The sequence below is a fragment of the Alligator sinensis genome, unplaced genomic scaffold (assembly GCF_000455745.1).
Source record: "Alligator sinensis unplaced genomic scaffold, ASM45574v1 scaffold65_1, whole genome shotgun sequence".
Taxonomy (NCBI): domain Eukaryota; kingdom Metazoa; phylum Chordata; order Crocodylia; family Alligatoridae; genus Alligator; species Alligator sinensis.
In genome coordinates, this window is record NW_005842037.1 from 1,417,489 (window position 1) to 1,425,861 (window position 8,373).

Genomic DNA, 8,373 nt, shown 5'->3' on the forward strand with positions numbered 1-8,373 from the left:
TGCAGATTCTGCAGCAGTGAGCCTAGTTTAATTTTTTTCATTTACTATGATTATGGTTTTTGTTTCTTTAGTATCTCTAAGAAACATCCAATTAGGCCATTATATCTGCCCATCTACCTTCACAATCTCTGAACTTACTGTTACTTGAGATAGGTGCCTACTCCTTCCTTTGCTTTTTCATTTAGAGATCAGCTCACCTCTATTCTGAAGTATCTGACAAGATAGTTCATTGACCCCTGGACTTCAAAAAAAGTTTTCACTATGAAGAATGCCCAAATTAGTGCTCTACGACTCCTTTCATAACCTTTGACTTCAGCAGTCTGGGGTTGTGTTTTGTTCACCTGAGCATGAGCTGCTGAACAAAGCACCTGTCTGTGCCTTGCATTCATTGGAGAACTCTACCCATTAGGAATCTCTCTCCATTGATCTGTAACTTTGCTTTGGGGATTATTTTCCCCCAAATCTGTTAGCTGTTTGACCGTTGACTAATATTCCGTTAGATGGACTGCGCTATGTTGGGGAGAATGTTTGCTCAGAATCTCAAGCTTTTGAAACTACAAAATAATCACTGATAAATATTAGTCAGTTATTAGTTATTACCCTTTTGGGAATATCACAGAATGGCACTGGAACAGCTTGTCAGAAACCCATTTACACTAAGGGCATCATGCAGATAGTTCTCTCTAAATGACAAGGAAGGGTATGAAAGTGAAGGTCAAGTGCCACATTAATGAAGCTTCCAATCTAGTTCATTCAGAGTGGGAGTGTCAAACTCAGATGAGTTGGTGAGACAGATCTAGACCATGGGCTTCTTGTGAGCCAGATGACTCACCTCTAGATCCAGCCTACAGGGCTGCTCACAGTGTCTGTTTAGAGTCACTGTATTAGCACAGCCAACACACAGGAGTTAACTGTCTGCAGCTCCAAGAGCCATTGAAAACTGGAAATTTGCCAACAAGTAAATGCAGGGCAGCATTAAGCCCCTTGGTACTGGACATGTTGACACAGCAGCTCTGGTAGCCATGCCAAGAACGACCGTAAGCTGGATCCAGAGGTGGGTTGCACAGCCTGTGAGAAGCCCCATGGGCCAGATGAGCCACTTCCACAGGATAGATCCAGCCCACAGGCCATATATTAGCATAACAGGGGTGGGACAAGCAGGCACCAACTTTAGAGGCCAACTTAGAGGGAGTGCAAGGCAGGTGCCGCTAGGCAGGCACAGTCCCATATAGGTCTGTGTGAAGCTTCAGGTGCAGATTCGATTTGGAGGAGATTTGGCCTGATTCGCCATGGCTGCCCTGCTCAACCCCAGCTCCCGGCTCTTTAAAGAAAAAGCCCACACTCACTGGCTGCTGCCAGGTGGGAGAGCGATCCCTACTGCCCTGAGCTGCATGGGGGGCACTGCCATGAGCCCCCTGACCCCCACCTGCTCTCCCAGCCCCCGCATGGCTGCGCCACATGCCCCAGCTCCCAGCCCTTTATAAAAAAAAATGTTTTTAAAGCCCCCATTCACTGGCTGCTGTAGTGGGCTTGGAGCTTCTGGGGCATGTGGCAGAGCCCCCCACACAGCAGGGGGCAGTGGGGATCACGCCCCCCCCCACACCTGGCAGGAGTCGGTGAGTGGGGACTTTTTTTTTTTAAGGGCCGGGAGCTGGGGCAGGTGGAGCAGCCATAGGTGGGGCTGAGATAGCAGGCAGGGGTCAGGGGACTCATGACAGAGCCCCCCCCACGTAGCATGGGGCAATGGGGAGCAGCGGGGATTCTCTCCCCCTCCCTCCTGCCTGACAGCAGTGAGTCCCAGGCCTTTTTTCAAAGAGCCAAGAACTGGCAGGACAGCCATTGAGAGCAGGCGGGGGATGGGGATGATTCAGAGATTCAGCTAATTCGACTGTGGCCGAATCTCCAAATCAGATTTGTACAAATCAATTTGGGACAGTGATTTGAATCACTGAATTGAATCGCTTTCCCCTGAATTGGCCGAATCCGAATTTGAAGCTCATACTAGCCGCTTTGCACAGGCCTAGTCCCATACCCCAGCAATGTATCTGGGGCAAGAAGAGGGTAGAATGAAGTCCCCCAGAGGCTTTTCCATAGGAGGCACAGCCCTGCCCCTGGGGGTGAGGGGGGTGAACGGGGCACCATGAGCAGCTCCCTGGGGAACCTGTGCTGCCTGTTCCTCAGCAGCAGTAACATGAGTCCATGCTGCTCTGGCAGCAGTAGTAGCAGCTCCTGCTCAAATGAGAGGAGCCCCAGCAGATGACTTCTCTCCTTGTCTTCTTCCTCTGCCCCACCATCCACTCTCCAATGGTCAGCATAATTCCCTTCCTCCTTCCCCTGCCCCAGGCATTGAAGGAGTTGGTGATACTTCTGGTTCAATATCCCTGGTTCAGAGCACTGCACTGTGCCGTACCAACACATCTCTTCTGGGTGCTTTTGCTAGATTTCATAGACATTAGGGCTGGAAGGGACCTCGGAAGATCATCGAGTCCAGCCCCCTGCCCAAAGGGCAGGAAGTCAGCTGGGGTCATAGGATCCCAGCAAGATAAGCATCCAGTTTCATCTTGAAGGTGTTCAATGTAGGCGCTTGAACCACCTCCGGTGGCAGGCTGTTCCAGACCTTGGCAGCTCGGACAGTAAAGAAATTCTTCCTTATGCCCAGCCTGAAATGATCTTGAAGTAGTTTGTGACCATTCGACCTCGTCATCCCTTGGGGCGCTCTGGTGAACAAACGTTCCCCCAGATGCTGGTGGTCACCCCTGATAAACTTGTAGGTGGCCATCAGATCACCCCTGAGCCTGCGCTTTTCCAGGCTAAAGAGCCCCAGGGCTCTCAGCCTGTCATCGTAGGGTCTGCTTCCCTGACCTCTGATCATGCGCGTGGCTCTTCTCTGGACTCTCTCAAGCTTCTCCACATCCTTTTTGAATTGTGGAGCCCAAAACTGGACGCAGTACTCCAGCTGCGGCCTCACTAAGGCCGAGTACAAGGGGAGAATGATGTCCCGGGATTTGCTTGAGAGAATGTTTGCCCTTTTGAAACCAAAGCCTAGAAGTTATAGGCTTAGTTTTGGGGGCTTCACTTCACTTCACAGGATCATTTCCAAATATACAGCACACAAGAATGTTGAGCTAATACTATGGCTCAGTGAGATGCATGTTCAGATATTTTAGACACCCATTTCCTCCATGAGGGCTGATTGTGATCTTGCATCATGATCATACTTGGGCCAGCCCAGTGCTTTACAGTGGTGTAACTCAAATCAGAAAATCAGAATCAGGCTTGTTCTCACATTCCAAGGTGCCCAGAAAGGAAGCAAGGGAAATTATTCCTGCCCCCCAACTCCACCCCCAGTAAGTGGAAGCTGGCTGAGTGAGGCAGAATCACAGAATCATAAGGCCGGAACTGGGCCATGTAGCCCAACTTCCTTCATGGAGTCAGGTTTTATGTTATCATTTCTCTTGCTCGTTTAAGGTTGAGGATTTAAGCCCTGATCTAAAGCAATCAAGGTTAGCTTATACCTTTCCCCAGTGCTCTGAAGAATGTGGGTCTCAGGCACAGCCTACCCGGCTTCACTTTTGGGTTTGACACATGTCAAGTCAGAACAGATAGAAAATAGAGCGATAAAATTTGCTCCTTTTTTGGTGAAAGTTGCACGTTTTAAAGATGAAAATTAAAAACAGTCCCAGAAAGAAGGGTTTTTTTTTTTGGTTAAGCAAAATATTATGTCTGTGTCCAATTCAGGCATGTTTTTCTGAATCAAGACCTCAGTACCTTGCAGGAGATGCTTAGGCACAGGTAGATCCTTGGGGCATGTCCCCACTAATGGGAATGTGCCTTATCCCAGGGACAATTGGCAGTGGCACATATTTGTACCATTGCTAGTTGCTCCTGGATATGCCCCGCACATGTGCTCTGGTGCAGGGCAAGTTGCCCTGGGTGGGGTAGGGGTGGCTGGGGCCCCAGGGGCCTGGGGTCCTGAGGCTGCAGCGGTGGTAATCCGGGTACTTGGTGCAGCCTGGCCCTGGTTAGCCAGGCTTCTGTGTCTGGCAACACATGCTGCAGTCACGTGTGCCATGCCACTTTTTTTTCCTGTGTTTTCTTTTAAATATCGGTACTTCCTGGTATTTAATTTTGCCACTGTGCTGCAATTATGCAGTGTGGCAAACAGATTCACGTGCGCTGTGTGCATTTCATGGTGCCTCAGAAGACTTTGAAGTGCTGCAAACTGCACGTTTCTGCTTGTGGGGATGTGGCCTTGTTGTCCTATCTTGGTGTCAATAACAAAAATATATCCCCCTTACTTGCATTCTGTTTTGTGCATGTGGCTTTGATTTGGGGAAATGTTTAATAAATAGATCAGGAGCTGAGGAGGCGGGGAGGGTTAAATGCATCCCTGCTGTAACTGGTTGCAATTGGTGGAGCTAATGCTACCTTGAGATGTGTCCCTGGCCTTTTGTTTAAAGTCCTTATTTTGATTCTTTGAAGAACTAGTAGTAAAAAGGAAAAGCTTCTCATAAACATGAATGTGCTAATTCTGAAGACATGTAGTAGGTTTTTTGTTGATACACTCTTTAAAAGCATGATCTGTTTTCTGCTTCTAGTTAAAGAGGGTAGTGGCAGTCTTTAGTGGCTGTGTCAGTGTAGCCCATATTATTATGTACAGATGTGCCAGCTGCAAGTAGGCATTATCTCTTTGATAGTGCTAAGCACTTTACAGTGGGTCACTGAGGTGCAGCTCTCAACCAATAGATCTAATTGCAATCCTTTTATGTTCTCTATGATTGCAGGTTTCTCCAGCACTATAAACAAATAGTAATCAACTAAACCTGTTACCTCTGAGCAGCAATGTCACGATATAAAATATTAACTGTTCAAAATACAGTAATGATGGTTTAAAACTGCATTTGTTTCTTAAAGGTAAAAAATAAGGGAAAATCAGGAGCACTGGTACTGGAAGCATGAAGAGCCCTCTGACTCTTTTTCATATAATGAAAAATTGTGTCTGTATACGACATGTTTTATGTGGTCAAATACAGTGTAAATATTGTGTACATCTTTTGCTATAGCAACAACATATTAGCAATGCCACAAATAATCTCTGTCTTGGAATCTACATTTTTATGACACAGTTATGCTAATACAAGACAAACATATTTTGCTGTGTGTCTAATCCACCCCAAATTAATCCATTTGTATTCCTATAATCCAACCAGCTCTTTTCTCACCTAAAGAAATATTAGACACTGGGCCCAAAATATACAGTGGAGACATGCTGGATCTGAAAGCAAAGGAGGCTGAATTCTTATTCTGTTTTAGGGAGGATGGGACCAGGGGGATTTTTCGTGTCAGCTCTTTTGTTTCCAGGGGTCTTGCTTTGCCCCAAAGTTTGGTGTCATCGGCGAACTTGGCCAGTCCGCTTCTGACTCCAGTGTCCACATCATTAATGAAGATGTTGAACAGTATGGGTCCAAGGACAGAGCCTTGGGGGACCCCACTGGTTGATTGCTGATTCTTGATTGATTGCTGTCACACACATTACGTGTTTTGCTGTCTGAGCATTCAAAACCTGTATTACCATAATATCTGAGAGCCATGTCTCTGGATTTTGAACTGACGGATAGCCGGCCCAACAGTGACCCTATCCATGACTATATAACATCCCTGTGGCAACTGTAGATATTTGTTTACTTCATTTGCTATTACTGTGGCCTTTATTTCCACCCACCTACACAATATCTTATCCTTCAGGTATGGGTCTACTCTTCTCTCCTTGCAAGCAAAAGGAATATGAGAGACGCATTCTATTCATTGAGGGGTTTTTTCCTCTGTCTTTTAGTTGGTGAGGCTCCATACTGTGTGATAGCCCAGGTGTAAGAAGGAAGTGTGGTATAAATCATCAGCAAATGCACAATTGGATCACAATTAGGGGTTTTCAACCTGTTTTTAACAAGTGTACGCCTTCTGCCTCAAAATTTCATCTCGATCGGGGGGGTGGGATCACATGCGGCAGCAGCAGCCTACAAGCGGCCTCTAGCCCTCACGGGGTCCTGACTACGTGGCCTTAGGAGGAGCCCCCTAGCCTCTGGCAGAGACTTTGCGGGCCCAGGAGTAAGGGATGGGCAGGGCTTGGTGGCGAAGGAAGAAGTCACTCAAATGCGGAAGGAAGAAAGTCAGTGAGTGCCTCAGCCCCTGCGGGACAGCGTGGCTGCGCCCTGCTCTGGGCTGTGCCCCGCACCCACAGTGCGGCAGGGCCTGGTTGCGGGTGCAGGCACTGCTGGTCTCCAACACTGTGCTCCAGCTTGGGCTCCAGGGCTCCCCGAGGGGCCGCCGCAGCTGAGCTGGAGCCCAGCTGAGGAATCGCGCCTCCATCACCACCTACCTGGCCCCTTGGGGTCAGTGCTTCAGCGCCTGGCCAGCACAGAGCTGCGCTGCCAGGAACAGCCCTGCACAAGGTTAAGGCACAGCCCAGCTTCCTGCCAGGTGCAGGCACTGGCTCACAGCTTTGGAGCCAGACAAGTGCAGTCAGGGGCCCAGCTGCCAGGGCTGGGTCTCAGTGCAGACAGTGCCCAGTGCGGCTGCAGGGACCCCCCCCCACCCCCCACCATGTGAAATGCTTCCTTTTAATAAGGGTCGGGGGGGAGGGGTGACAGCAGAGTGCCCAGTGCAGCTGCCGGTTCCCATAGCTGCACCCTCTCTCAGCTGGCCCTGGGTCCACACCGTGCTGCAGCCCAGCCCCTCTCCCCATCTGTCCCCCTCATTGTGCAGCTCTGTACCCTCAGCGCAGGGGCCTGGGGCTTGCTCTATGGATGGGGTTGAAGGATGGCAGGCTGCTGCTCTCGGGCTGACTCTGCCTCCCTGACAATCAGGAGAGCGAGCTGGGGTGGGGGCCAGGGAGGTGTCATGGTGTGCCATGTGGGGCGACAGCACCCAGTGTGTCCCTCCCCCAGGTAAGCGGCGAAGTGTGGGACTGCACCAGGGAGATGCCGCCTCCATGTCCCACCTGAGGCATACTCCTTCCCCACCCACCCACGCATACCCACTATGACCTTTCTAAGTACCCCTGGGGGTATGTGTACTCCCAGTTGATAACCCCTGGTCTAGGTCAGTGGTGCACAACCTTTTGGCCCTGCAGGCCAAATGAGTGGTGCAGGGCTGGCCCATGAACTGGATCAGACTTGCGCCCCAGGATGAGAACCACACGCTCAGCAAACTGAACTTGTGCATGCTACAGCCCTTCCTGGTCTGACTGTACAACAGACTCCCAGGACAGTTTTACCTGGCTGCAGCAGCAGCAGCACCCAGGAGAGAAGCACTGAAGTAAGTTGAGCAAAAGAGTGATTCCCAGCTGAGGATGTTGCCACATTTAAAAAGTGGTGAAGGGGTGGCCTGCTTCATGGTGAAGCTGCTTCATGGTGCTATGACTTTGCAAAGGTTGAGAAGCACTGGTCTCAATACCAATGAAGAGAATGAAAAGACCCCTCAGGAAGAAAACATTAACATGTGAATGGACCTTCTTTTGATGAAGGTGATGGGAAAGAAAAGATAAAATTATGTGCAGCAAGATGAAAGATATTTTTGGAATCCTACTGTATGCAATAAAAGAAAGGAGAAATAATTCAAGTTTTTGAGATTTTTTTTCCCCTCCATTCTGTCTAATTACAGAATCCAATGACTATTCTCCTACTGGTGATGGACAGAAATTAATTTACTTCCCAAGATACTGTGTCTATACAATAGTTATTGTAACTTTTCAAATGCAACATTTGACTTCGTGGCTAATATGGTACTGTAAGAGTCAAACTGAGTCAGAGATGACCCTCTGGGATGCTGCAGTGCTATGACTGATAGAGAAGCAGCACAGAAAACATGGTTATTTTATTATATGAATTGACTTGTGTCTATACATTCCTACCTACTCCATCTATGCTGTTATCCTGACTAAGACTAGATAAGATTTGATACTGTTCAGCTGTTACTTGGAAAAGGAAAGAACATTTTTCAATAAAATTAGTTTCTGAAAGATTCAAATCTTAGCAGCTATTTGGGGCAAATTTCCTTTAGTCTTGTTTTAGGGTAAAAAAAAGAAACGGGAAGAACAGAAGGGGATTGAAAGTTATGTTGAACATCTCAGAGGTATGTCAAGTCTGCACTGACTAAATCTGAGGGAGAGCATCTCTCAATAAAATGATGGTTTTGTAATATGATATACTATCCTTTTTGCAGTGAAGATTTACAAAGCAGGTTTTCTTGAAGTTTATGGTGTGAATTAACATTGGCCACATCTCCACTATGCAGGTCCTGATCAAATTCTTAACTTGTGGATACTAAAGCAAGGTACTTGTTTTCCAGCTGCACAGAGAAAGGAGGGTTCAGCAA